Raw genomic sequence first — 13,884 nt, 5'->3', positions numbered from 1 at the left:
GCCCTGATGCTGGGAAAGATTGAGGGCAGGAGGAGAAGGGAGCAACAGAAGATAAAATGGTTGGGTGGCATCACTGACTCAATGGACATGAGTTGGAGCCAACTCCAGGAGATAGTGAGGGACAGGGAACCCTGGTGTGCTGCAATCCATGGAGTGGCAAAAAGTTGGACATGACTGATTGACTGAACAACAGCAATGCTAGTAATTATTTTTGTTCATATAACTAACACCTTCCATCCCTCCCCTTAATTCTCGTGGACCTCTTACTATACTGATATCTGAGTATGCCAGATACTAGTTATTGTAAATGAGTAAGTTTCCATTTTGTGTACTTTTAAAAATTTGATGAAATTAATATGAGCAAGCCTCCCTAAAGACTGTATGGCCTGGAACATCTAGCAAACTGAGTTCCCAGGCCTGTGACCCTGAGGACCAGTTTCTAGAATGTGTGGATCTAGCTGAGTGTGCAAGAGTGGGAGGTGAACTTGGAAAGCACTTGGCAGTCAGCCTGAAAACTGATAATACCCCAGCTCTGTCTCATGCATCTTTGAAAATGAAACCCTGTTCATAAATAGAAAGAAGACACAGACACAAATAGCGATAGGATTGTAATGGATGTTTACAAGTAAGTTATACAGGGACTCAACAAAGAAGATTCGATTCGTTCTGAGTGTCTCCAAAGACTTAATGTAGAAATTGACATTTGAGATGTACCCTGCTGGATGCAACAATTTTCTACAGGCAAAGATGGAGGGAGTAAGGTTCCAGACAGAAGGGACAGTTCAGTTGAGTTCAGTTTAGTTGCTCACTCATGTCCGACTCTTTGCAATCCCATGGCTTACAGCACACTAGGCTTCTCTGTCCATCACCAACTCCCAGAGCTTACTCAAGCTCATGTCAATTGAGTTGGTGATGCCATCCAACCATCTCATCCTCTGTTGTTCCCTTCTCTTCCCACCTTCAATCCTTCCCAGCATCAGGGTCTTTTCCAGTAAGTCAGCTCTTCACATCAGGTGGACAAAGTATAGGAGTTTCAGCTTCAGCATCAGTCCTTCCAATGAATATTCAGGACTGATTTCCTTTAGGATAGACTGGTTGGATCTCCTTGCAGCCCAAGGGGCTCTCAAGAGTCTTCTCCAACACCACAGTTCAAATGATCAATTCTTTGGTGCTCAGCTTTCTTTATAGTCCAACTCCCACATCCATACATGACATTGGAAAAACCATTGCTTGACTAGATGGACCTTTGTTGGCAAAATAATGCCTTTACTTTTTAATATGCTGTCTAGGTTGGTCATAGTTTTTCTTCCAAGGAGCAGTCACCATTTAATTTCACGGCTGCAGTCACCATCATCAGTAATTTTGGAGTGCAAAAAAAAATAAATAAAATTTGTCACTGTTTCCACTGTTTCCCCACCTATTTGCCACGAAGTGATGGGACCAGATGCCACGATCATTTTCTGAATGTTGAGTTTTAAGCCAACTTTTTCACTCTCCTCTTTCACTTTCATCAAGAGGCTCTTTAGTTCTTCTTCACTTTCTGCCATAAGGGTGGTGTCATCTGCATATCTGAGGTTATTGATATTTCTCCCAGAAATCTTGGTTCCAGCTTGTGCTTTATCCAGCCCAGCCTTTCTCATGATGTACTCTGCATATAAGTTAAATAAGCAGGGTGACAATATACAACCTTGACCTACTCCTTTCCCAATTTGGAAACAGTCTGTTGTTCCATGCCAAGTTCTACCTGTTGCTTCCTGACTTGCATAGAGATTTCTCAAAAGGCACGTCAGATGGTCTGGTATTCCCATTTCTTGAAGAATTTTCCACAGTTTGTTGTGATCTACACAGTCAAAGGCTTTGGTGTAGTCAATAAAGCAGAAGTAGATGTTTTTCTGGAACTCTCTTGCTTTTTCGATGATCCAATGGATGGTGGCAATTTGATCTCTGATTCCTCTGCCTTTTCTAAATCCAGCTTTAACATCTGGAAGTTCACGGTTCACGAACTGCTGAAGCCTCACTTAGAGAATTTTGAGCATTACTTTGCTAGCATGTGAGATGAGTGCAATTGTGCGGTAGTTTGAGCATTCTTTGGCATTGCCTTTCTTAGAGATTGGAATGAAAACTGACCTTTTTCGGTCCTGTGGCCACCGCTGAGTTTTCCAAATTTGCTGGCATATTGAGTGCCACACTTTCACAGCATCATCTTTTAGGATCTTAAATAGCTCAACTGGAATTCCATCACCTCCACTAGCTCTGTTCGTAGTGATGCTTTCTAAGGCCCACTTGACTTCGTATTCCAGGATGTCTGGCTCTAGGTGAGTGATCACACCATCATGGTTATCTGGGTCACGAAGATCTTTTCTTTATTGTTCTTCTGTGTATTGTTGCCACCTCTTCTTAATATCTTCTGCTTCTGTTAGGTCCATACCATTTCTGTCCTTATTGTGCCCATCTTTGCATGAAACGTTCCCTTGGTATCTCTAGTTTTCTTGAAGAGATCTCTAGTCTTTCCCATTCTGTTGTGGGTGCTATTATGATCCTATCTATAGATGAGGAAAATAAGGCACAGCAAGGTTAAGAAAGTCACCCAAGTACACAAAACTAATAAAAGATGAAGCAATATTTTGAACCCAGAGAGTCTGCACTTCAGAGTGTAGATCCTCTTTCCTTAAAACTATATTTCTCTCTGAACTTGGCATCAGCTCACTTCCCTTTATTTTCTTCTTTGGGGAAGTGGTACCTTCATTATTCAGGTGCTCAGCTGTACTGGGGAGGGGTGGGGAGAAATAACTCATGGAACTACCTTGGTTTCCTCCCTCTGCCTAACCTTCCACATCCGACCACTCACACTCCTACTTGTCCAGCTTGGGAATGCCCATCTCTTCCCCTCCTTCCAATCCCACTGTCAGGCCCATCACCCATAGGCTGACCTCTCCCTTAGCATTTTTGCCTACCCTCTTTCCTCCTACAGTCACCTTGTCTAATTTACATTCACCCTCTTCCCATATACTCTTTCTACAAGTCAGATTCTCTCCCTCCCTGTGCAAATGCCCTGTGGCCCCCTGTAACTCATCTATATGATTAAATACCTATTTGTTTGCAGGATCTACAAGGTTTTTTTTTGTTTTTTTGTTTGTTTTTTGATGTGGGTCTTGGTTACTTGGGCAGTTTTTAATTCTTGGTGGTGGTTTAGTTGCTAAGTTGTGTCTGACTCTTGCAACCCCATGGAATGGAGCCCCCCAGGCTCCTCTGCCCATAGGGCTTTCCAGGCAATCAAAAATATTGGAGTGGGTTGCTCCTTCTCCAGGGGATCTTCCCGACCCAGGGATCAAACCCGGTCTCCTGCATCGCAGGCAGATTCTTTTCTGACTCAGCTACCAGGGAAGCCCCCCTCATTAAAAACATCATGGCTCAGTAATAAATGAGTCCTTGCTGAGAGTCAGACACGACTGAGCGACTTCACTTTCACTTTTCACTTTCATGCATTGGAGAAGGAAATGGCAACCCACTCCAGTGTTCTTGCCTGGAGAATCCCAGGGACGGGGGAGCCTGGTGGGCTGCCGTCTATGGGGTCGCACAGAGTCGGACACAACTGAAGCGACTTAGCAGCAGCAGCAGCATACATTCTCAGCGATAATGTGTGTCTGCAAACCTCTGCCCCTCTGTGCATGCATTTTCTTTACCTAGAATGATATTTTACTTCCATTCTTACATATCTCCTGGCACCTGCCTGGATCTTTATATACCTCCCTGGAAAGCCACTCTGTCCTCGCTGGAGAAAACTTATGAGGAATCCCTATTCTTTCTTTCTGCTATATTTTGGGCATTCTTGCAGGAACGAGATTGCTTCATTTATTTCAACTGCATGTGTGTAGCTCACCATTTAATAGTGTGCATCCTGAAACATAGAGGGTTCTTTACTTTGAAATCAAACCTAACTCAGCACACTGCACCCAAACATGCAAGAACCCTGGAATGAATGCATGAGTGCAATGGTGCCACTGGCTGACTTGGCACCCAGGGGTTCATGAGTCAGGGTCACCCAGGATCTCTCATAAATACAGTTTCCAAGTATTTCTGAGTTAGGACCCAAGACCCAGATTTCTAATAACCTCCCTAGCTGTTTTTTAAGCATCCAGAAGAAAGTATTTCTCAGATTCATGAATGTCTTTTCTTATTCTCAAAGAAATCTGGTGCCCCGCTTCCTAGCTAAAAATTTACATCTGTTTCTAGCACCAAGATTCCATGACATCACAGATATTAAACTGGCCATGCGGCAACTATCTACAGATAATTAGGCGCTGTGAGCAGTCACACATCCGCAATTTGATGCATAGTTCACTTGTATTCTGGCCCTGAGAACTCTTTTTATGTGTCCTGAAATCTCAGAATTGCCCAGCAGATGGCAACATTACCTAGGGAAATGATGTTGGGCCAGTTCATGGAGGTAGCCGCAAGGTGGCAGCATTGCACAGTGTTCTGAGTTACCAAAGCTCGGAAATCATGCTTAGACCATTTTCACGGTTGAAAAGAGGAATATCTCTACAAATAGTACCTCTTCATCTTCTCAGGATGCTCAAGATGATTATTCAACAGGTTTCATCCACTGTTATTTGCATTGTTTTGGGTAAAACAGTAAATAAGGAAAAGATTTGACGGTTAATATCTGAAACGTAGGCAGAAACTCCATAGCTTGGCTTTCTCGTACATCTTTATCAGTTATTAGTGGCATAAGATGAATACTAGAAGCGGAGTTTAAAGGTTTTGTAAGGGTTTGAAGGGGTTGTAAGGCACAGGATGTGGTCAAATCCTTTCCCCAGGGTGACGCCACACGCAGGGCACCAAGGACCCCAGAAGTTGGAGGACTCTGAAATCAGGTTTACCAGAGTCTCCAAGTATTCAAGAAGATCCGGACATTTTTATGTTAAGTCTCTCAATTCGTCAGTATTGGCAAGTAATTTAAATAATTTCCAGTAAGTCCCCTATACATGAGTTCCGTTCCAAGAGAGTGTTCAAAAGTCCATTTTGTTGGTAAGGCCAACAAAGACAGCCTCAATTCAGTTCAGTTCAGTCGCTCAGTCGTGTCCAACTCTTTGTGACCCCATGGACTGCAGCACGCCAGGCCTCCCTGTCCATCACCAACTCCTGGAGCTTACTCAGACTCATGTCCATTGAGTCTGTGATGCCATCCAACCATCTCATCCTCTGTCGTCCCCTTCTCCTCCCGTCTTCAATCCTTCTCAGCATCAGGGCCTTTTCAGATGAGTCAGTTCCTCGCATCAGGTGGCCAAAATATTAGAGTTTCAACTTCAGCATCAGTCCTTCCAGTGAATATTCAGGACTGATTTCCTTTAGGATTGACTGATCTAGGGACCCAAATAACACAACTGGCTATATTGTACTGCACTGTATGTAATAGGCTTATAATACTTTTCACACAAATAATATATAAAAAACAAACACAAAAATAGAGAAAACATTTTAAATCTTAGAGTGCAGTGCCTTGAAAGGTACAGTAGCATGGTAAAACAGCTGGCATACAGGGGCTGGCATCAAGTGAACAGATAAGAGTTCCTGATGGAGGAGGGAGCGGAGGTGGGAGATGGTAAGAGCTGAAGGGTCGTCAGCAATAGGAGACGGAGGGCAAGCTGCCATGTCACTCATGCCTGACGTTGATGGAACGCACATTCACATCTTTGAAAGCTCGAAACTTGTTCCTGTGTAGGGGACCTACTGTGAACAAGCAACAGCTGTGAGCACAGTGCGGTGGTTGCCTGCCATCCGGCAGCTCACGTGTTCCTGGAAGAGTTAGGAGGGGCAGGAGTGAGGCTAGAAGGGGCCAGGACCACCACACAATTTCACTCTGAGTTTCACTCCTTGAAAGTGAAAGTGTTAGCCCCTCAGTCGTGTCCGACTCTTTGCAACCTGATGCACTGTAGCCCACCAGGCTTCTCTGTCCATGGGATTCTCCAGGCAAGAACACGAGTGGGTTGCCATTCCCTTCTCCAGGGGATCATCCTGACCCAGGGATTGAACCCGTCCCTCCTGCACTGGCAGGTGAATTCTTTAAACTCCAGAACACCTGTCACTAAAAAAGAATGCAGGTTTCTATGAAACAATTATTTTCTTCAAAGAGCATCCCCCAAAGAAATATGCACTATTTGAATATTTGAATAGTACTAAATCTACTCCCCTAGATTGTTTTCTTTGGCTTTATTGGCAGAGAAATCATTCTTCTACTTGTGCCATAGAAATATTTTCATAAATAATGATTGCCATAATATTTCTAAGTGACTCATCTAATTTTTGTATATATTGGAAATTTGTTATTTTTTCTGATTATGGGAAATTAATATTTGCCCTTTGGGGGCAGGAAGTGGGGGACCTCAAACACTGTATGGACACTTTCTAAGCCATAAAAAATCAATTTCGTCTCACAGTGCTCCCCTTCCCTATCAGGGTGTCAGGGTTGAATATGCTCTACAGACTGTCTTATGAGACTTTAATACATATAAATAGGAGATAAATATGCAAATCTAAGTATTCATAGCTTGTTTTACCAACATGGATGATACTGGTTTGTAATCCATTTTTCACGTAATGATATAATTTGATAAATTGATTGATTTGTTGAGTGGATTCCTGGAGGTCATCATCCCCAACAGAGTTAGAATTTGTGTTCAAATTGTAACCCCACCATTTACCAATAGTAACAGATGACATCCTGATCTTGTTTCTGTCTTTAATGGAAATATTTCTGTTTTTTCATAATTGAGCATAAAGCTGGCTTTGGTTTACTATGTGTAATATTTTTAACATGTCCAAGAAGTATTCATTTATTTCTATTTAGAAATGATTGATTTTATTTTAAATAATGGATGGACATCAGCTCTTATTAAAATACCATCTTGACATCTATTGAGACATTTATGATTTTTTTTCACTTTATAATATCATTAATTATTGTAATAGATTTCCTTTTTAAGCACCTATCTTTGCATCTTGGCACAAGCTTTACTTCACTGTAGCATGTTTTTCTTATAATATTCTCCACAATTATCTTTTGGAGGATGTGGGATTAGCCTGCGGTTTTCTTTTCTTCAAGATTCGCTTTTGTTGTAATTCTGGTGTGAAAATTAATAAAAGGAAACTTCAACTAAAGAAAAAAAATTATTGGGCTTCCCAGGTGGCGCTAGTGGTAAAGAATCGATCTGCCAACGCTGGAAACATAAGAGAGGTTCAGTCCCTGGATCAGCAAGATCCCCTGGAGGAAGAAATGGCAGCCCACTCCAGTATTCTTGCCTGGAGTATCTCATGGACAGAGGAACCTGGTGGGCTACAGTCCATAGGGTTGCAAAGAGTTGGACACGACTAAAGTGACATAACACAACTAAAATTGGAGTCAGGAAGACCTACGGAGGGAACTCTCATGCCCTACCATTCATGTGAATTACTGCCAACAGGAAGATGCCAATGACTCCAACAGGAAGAAGTCAGTTATGCATCTCAGCAGGAAAAGAGGTACCTTATACTCCTCAAAGCGGAGCTACTTTACTACACTGGCAAGAGAGAAGAAGACTTCCTTCTCACTCAGCAACAAGCCCAGCCAATGGAAAATGCCGCAGCTCAGCCAATGAGAAATCATCATCACCTGAGTCTTTCATTTCCTCTAGTGAACATCCATGTTTTCTTAGCTGATGACTTTATTTCCTGGTCCATTTTTCCTTACTGTAAAAGCTGTCCTGTTGTATAACCCCTCAGAGCATGTGTGTGCCAAAAGACATATCCAAGAAGTTCATAGCATTGATATTCATAGTAGCCCCAAACTGGAAATAATTCAAATATCCATCAGCAGTAGAATAAATACTGACATAGACTGTGCATACTATACATTTGTGAAAACAAATTAACTACATCCAGCTGCAAAAATGTGAATAAATTTTCACAAATATAATGGTCAAGAAAAAAAAAATCCAGGGGACAAAGAATACGTACTTTAGGATTTTAAAAAACGAAGTTTAAAAGCTGGCAATACTAATGGTAGAAATCTAGACAATGGGTGGGTAAAATGAAGAGAGACCATGAAAGAGGCTCAGTTGTGGTAGGAATATTCTTTAAAAGAAAATTTTTTTTTTGGCTGTGCAGCACAGGACTTGGGATCTTAGTTTCGCTACCAGGGATCGAACCCATGTCCCCCAGAGTAGAAGGGCAGAGTCTTAACCACTGGACCGCCAGGGAAGTCCCAGGGGTAGTGTTATATCTCCATTTGTATCATAACTACATAGATTTTTGTTGTTGTTGTGCTTTTTATTGCCAAAAACAAAGACTTCAAAATTTTAAATTATTTTTTAATTGAACGATAATTGCTTTACATAATTTTGTTGGCTTCTGCCAAACAAAAATAAAAACTTTTAAAAGACAAGTACTGTTAATTAATATCCCTTCCTTTCTGTACAAAATCTCTGGTTTCCTCCAGGCATCTCCTGCCAGGCTGCTAATTAACTGCATTGGATATGTTGCTGCCTACAAGGATAGTTTTGTAAAATGTGTTCCAATTCCCTGATAGCTCAGTTGGTAAAGAATCTGCTTGCAATGTGGGAGTCCTGGGTTCAATCCCTGGGTTGGGAAGATATCCTGGAGAAGGGAACGGCTACCCACTCCAGTATTCTGGCCTGGAGAATTCCATGGACTGTATAGTCCATGGGGTGGCAAAGACTCGAACATGACTGAGCGACTTTCACTTTCAATATCTTGTTAGTTTAAAACAACAATAATAATTCATTAACTCACAGTATCTGTACATCAGGGATTCAGAGGGGGCACAGCAGGTAGTGTGCTTCTGTATAATATCTGGAGCCTTGGCTGAAAAACTTACAAGTGGAGGCCTGGAATCATCTGGTGACTTGAGTGGGGTGGAAAGATTTGCTCCCAGGTGTAAACTCATGGGGCTGCTTGCGTGGCCTTTGTTTATTTATTTTTATTAACTTTTTTTTTCACATTGTAGCTTGTGTTTTATTTAACTTTTTATTATGGAAACTTTCAAGCATTCGCAGAAGAATATGGCCTAAGAAATCCCCATATACCTAATCAAGCTTCAACAATTAACAACCAACTCATAGTCAATCTTGCTTCACCTCTACCCCCAGTCAACTCTCCTCCATATAATTTCGGAGCAAACATCAGAAATCATATAATTTAATTCTTAAAGTTTTCATTGTGTGTGTGTGTGTGTGTGTGTGTGTGTGTGTGTGTTAGTCACTCAGTCGTGTCTGATGCTTTGCGACCCTGTGGACTGTAGCCCACCAGGCTCCTCTGTACATGGAATTCTCCAGGCAAGAATACTGGAGTGGGTAGCCATTCCTTTCTCCAGGGGATCTTCAGAAGCCAGGGATCAAACCCAGGTCTCCTGCATTGCAGAAGGATTCTTTACCATCTGAGCCACTAGGGAAGCTCAAATTTTTCAATATATATCTCTAAAAGGTAGGGACCTTCCCAGGTGATAAGGATTTTGAAATAAAATCTCTACAGCATGCTGCTGCTGCTGCTAAATCGCATCATTCGTGTCTGACTCTGTACGACCCCATGGACGGCAGCCCACCAGGCTCCCCTGTCCATGGGATTCTCCAGGCAAGAATACTGGAGTGGGTTGCCATTTCCTCCTCCAAAGTCTACAGCATGATGACACTCAAAATAAAATTACTGGTAACTCCTTAATATCATCAAAACACATTCAGTGCATGTTCCATTTTCCAACTATTTTATAATATTATAATTTTTGCAGTGTATTTGATCTGATATTTAAATAAGGTCCACACATTACGATTTGTCAAAATGCCTGAATTCTATTTTAATCTGCAACTCTCTCTCTTTTCTTGTAATTTATTCGTTGAAGAAACCGGGTCATTTGTCCTGTGGTCTTATCTACAGTCTAGATTTTACTGAGTGCATCTTTTGATATAGTTTAATATGGTTTTCAGTCCTATGTGTTTCCTGAATACTAGTAGTTGAAAATATGGTCACATGTAACATCTTTTTTATTTTTTATCTTCACATTCACAGGCAGCATTGTTTTTTAATTAGATTACTTGAATTTTTTTTATTGCAGTAAATTGATCCAATGTTGTTTGTTTCAGGTGTATAGCAGAATGAATCAGTTATATATACACATATATCCACTCTTTTAGAAATAAACCAGGAGACTGGGATTGACATATACACACTGCTATATATAAAATAGACAACTAATAAGGACCTGCTGTATAGCACAGGGAACTTTACTCAAAACTCTGAAATTAAGTATTCTTTTAGATTTCTTCTGACTTCTCCCAAGAGACCAAGGCAGAAGTGACAATATTTATAATCTAGCCTTGGAAGCCATACAATATCCCTTCCAAAGTATTGTACTAGTTACGCAGTCCAGCAACAATTCAATGATTACGGAAATACTCCAGGTGTGACTCTCAGGAGGAGAGGAAGGTTGAGACTTACTGGTTAGAACAGGGCTAACCAATAAGGTGTTCACTAAGGTGTCTACTTCCTGTACTTCCCTGTAGGTACACTGGACTTCATTACAACATTCACTTGAAATAAATTTTTATTAATGTTACTTAGAAAATAGCAGCAATGAATGAACCAAGAGGGAAAGCCTATTTTTAGATGTTTTTATTATTACTGTGATCGAATCAAACTAAATGAACTATGTAATCAGCTCAGGTTCTTCAATATGGGCATAAAAAGAGTATCTACCTCAGTGAAATCTTTTGAGGATTAAAGGAATTATTATTCTTATTAGAATCCTGATTCTTTGAAAAATTATAATAAAGCAAGAAAACTCAGATACATTTGTTAACAAAGGATAAGCATAATGACACAAAGCAGCTGAACAGTTTTTAAATACTGTATATTTAAAAACTGTGTATCTCATTACTGTATATTTCATTTTGTATAACAAAATGAAAGTGTTAGTGTGTCTGACTCTTTGCAACCCTACGGACTGTAGCCCAACAGGCTCCTCTGTCTATAGAATTCTCCAGGCAAGAATACTGTTATAGGTAGCCATTCTCTTCTTCAGGGGATCTTCCTGACCCAGGGATCGAACTGAGGTCTGCAGATTCTTTACCGTCTGAGTCACCAGGGAAGCCCAAATAACAAAATAGTCACATATAATATTTTCCAAAAAATTTAAAGGCATATTTCTGAAAATATAAACAAAATTAACAAAACTTTATGAAGGGAACAGAACCTAAACAGAGCAACCAAAGTTGAAAAGTAGCTGCATATTTTGTCTTGAATAAAGTTTTCCACCTGATAGCTCCTCTTGTTTGTAAATTCTTTTTATGGTCTTTACCGCATTGCCCTCACAGACATGTAGAGAGTCAGGCCAGTAGGTGTATTTCTCATTTTACTAAGAAAGAAGCAGATGATCAGAAAAGTTAAATAATTTGTGGACTGTCACAAGCTGGTAAGTCTCTGAGCATGAACTCTCATTTAACATTATTATTACATTGCCTTCAATAGAACAATGTGAATCTAGACTTAAATTGTCGCAAAAAACTAAATTTATGTTCCAAATGCTATGCGTGAGGAAGGCAGAAAAATGCGCATACTGTTTTAGAAAGACATTAGGTAAAAATTCGTAAGCATCATTTAAACACATTGTAATTCAAATACTGAAAACTCTCAAAGCTTAACTTTTTCCAGTAACATTTTCAGGGAAAGCAGCTGAATGGTCAATTTAGAATGCTGACAGTTTATGAATTATTCTTGAGTTTGTTTAAGCAAACTTTCCTGGTGGCTCAGATGGTAAAGAATCTGCCTGCAATGCAGGAGATCTGTGTTACATCCCGGGTCAGAAAGATCCTCTGGAGAAGAGAATGGCTACCCACTCCAGTATTCCTGCCTGGGAGAATCCCATGGACAGAGGAGTCTGGCAGACTACAGCCCATGGACATGACTGAGTGACTAACACTTACTTAAATGAGTCTGAAAATGTGATTTTTCTAGACCTGTCATTTCATGGTTGTAGACTAAGGTAGATTTGGTAATTCTCAGCAATTTTACACCAGTAGAAAATGTTATGGTCTGTTGTAAACAACAATTACCCCAGACATTGCAGAAAATCCAGGCTCAGGAAGGTTTTTGTTATGTTTTACTCTCTCGAATTTTGTGTAAGATTTCATTTTTATCTCTACCATCGTATGTATTTCGCATTCTCTCCTTCTGTTTTTCTGGTCTGCTTAAAGCAAGCAGAGATTTCTGCATCCACAGAACCCAGCAAGTCTTAACCATGTTTACATACTTTCCTGCATATTTTTTCACCCAGCAGCGCCTCAGCCCTGAAGAGTGTTCGATGGTAAACACGATTCTTTATATGGGCTTGAAGAAGAGGTAACCCAAGCAAATATCATGTGACTCCAAGCCTTTGAAAGCTAATATTTAGCAACCTCTTGTGTTCTTCACTTTCAAAATATTTGTCTCTGGAAATAATGTGAGAACGAGTTTGTTAAGGGGAAGTCAAAGTGGACGAGACCCAGAACTCAGATGTTTCTCTCTCTTGGTGTCTGAGACTTGGACAGATCAAAGAGACGCCCTCCATCACCTGTGGTGATTCTGCAACAACAAAGGCTGTAATCTGAGACACAAACTCTACACCTCAGTCACCTGCAGAGGAATGGCAACCTAGGGTTTTAGTTTAGGGAATTGCAAAAATCATAAATAAAAATGTGGCATCAACACAAGGGCACACTTTGCCAAATTTAAGGTTATTTTCAATGTTGGGATTGCAAGCTCAATAGTTTAAAAGTAAAAACAAACTCTTCGATGATAATAAAAAACGGATCCTGACTTTCAGATTTGCTTTTTAGTAACTGAAATATTGATTGTTGACGGTTTGGGTGAAATGAAGTATACACTTTATGTTTTCATCAAATGTTAAATAACCTTTTGAAAAAACGTTGATAAGCCCAATAGAACATAGTCTTTGAAATACACTTAAAAAGACTTATTAAAAGATCATTAAAGTCAGTTTAAGAGGTTGACAAATTTAAGATGACCACCAGATATAGGTGATGAATTCTTTATTTTGAAGAGCTAACTGAACTCAAACACATTTTTATTATTCTTGACAATGAAGAATCAAATATTAGCCACATCTTTAAAGAGAGATTTAGTGATCTTACTAAATTCCTTGCAAGTTTAAAAATTAAGAGGAAGTCTCATCCAAATACTTGGTTATTAATATTGCCATTAGAGGCTATAAAGTATAAATCTATGCTGTAAATAAAAAATTCACAAAAATTCATTTATTCAACAAGTCTTTAATGGGCACCATGTACCAGGTTCAATGCCGAGGATTTGGGTAAAGCACTGAATAGCAAAATCTCTTTTCTCATGGGCCCGAGCACCTAGCAGAGAAACATTAGACAGAATTGAACGCTATGATTGGAGACTGGAAGGACCCACAGTGGAGTATACAACGCATCCAGGGGCATCAGGGAAGTGGTATTCTAGATGGTTATTCAGATGAAGTCTCATTAGGAGGAAGCCAGGTGAAGGGGGAAATGTTTCTATGCTTCATCTCCTTCTGCAGAGGGAAACACCAAGTTCCGCGTTGAGTTCTGTGGATTAGTAAAGAGACGTCCTCTTAGTGAGGAGCTTGGTGTTGGTACACTGTCACCCTATTTTAGGACAAGAGGCATGTTTGGGCCTCAGAGAGAGGAGAGGACACAGGAGGATGTCAGCAAGATGCCCAGGGTGTTAGAGAGACCTGTGTCCTCTGAGGCTTGTATCCAGGGCTAGAAAGTAGATCTCATTCCAGGTGTCCATGTTCCCAGGGGCTTGGGCAATTCAGTCTCATTCAGGCTGACTGGTGAGTAGATATGTCTT

This window comes from Giraffa tippelskirchi, chromosome 12, assembly GCF_054371585.1.
Source record: "Giraffa tippelskirchi isolate mGirTip1 chromosome 12, T2T-mGirTip1v1.2.pri, whole genome shotgun sequence".
In the NCBI taxonomy this organism is placed as follows: domain Eukaryota; kingdom Metazoa; phylum Chordata; class Mammalia; order Artiodactyla; family Giraffidae; genus Giraffa; species Giraffa tippelskirchi.
Note: the sequence above shows the minus strand (reverse complement) of the source record.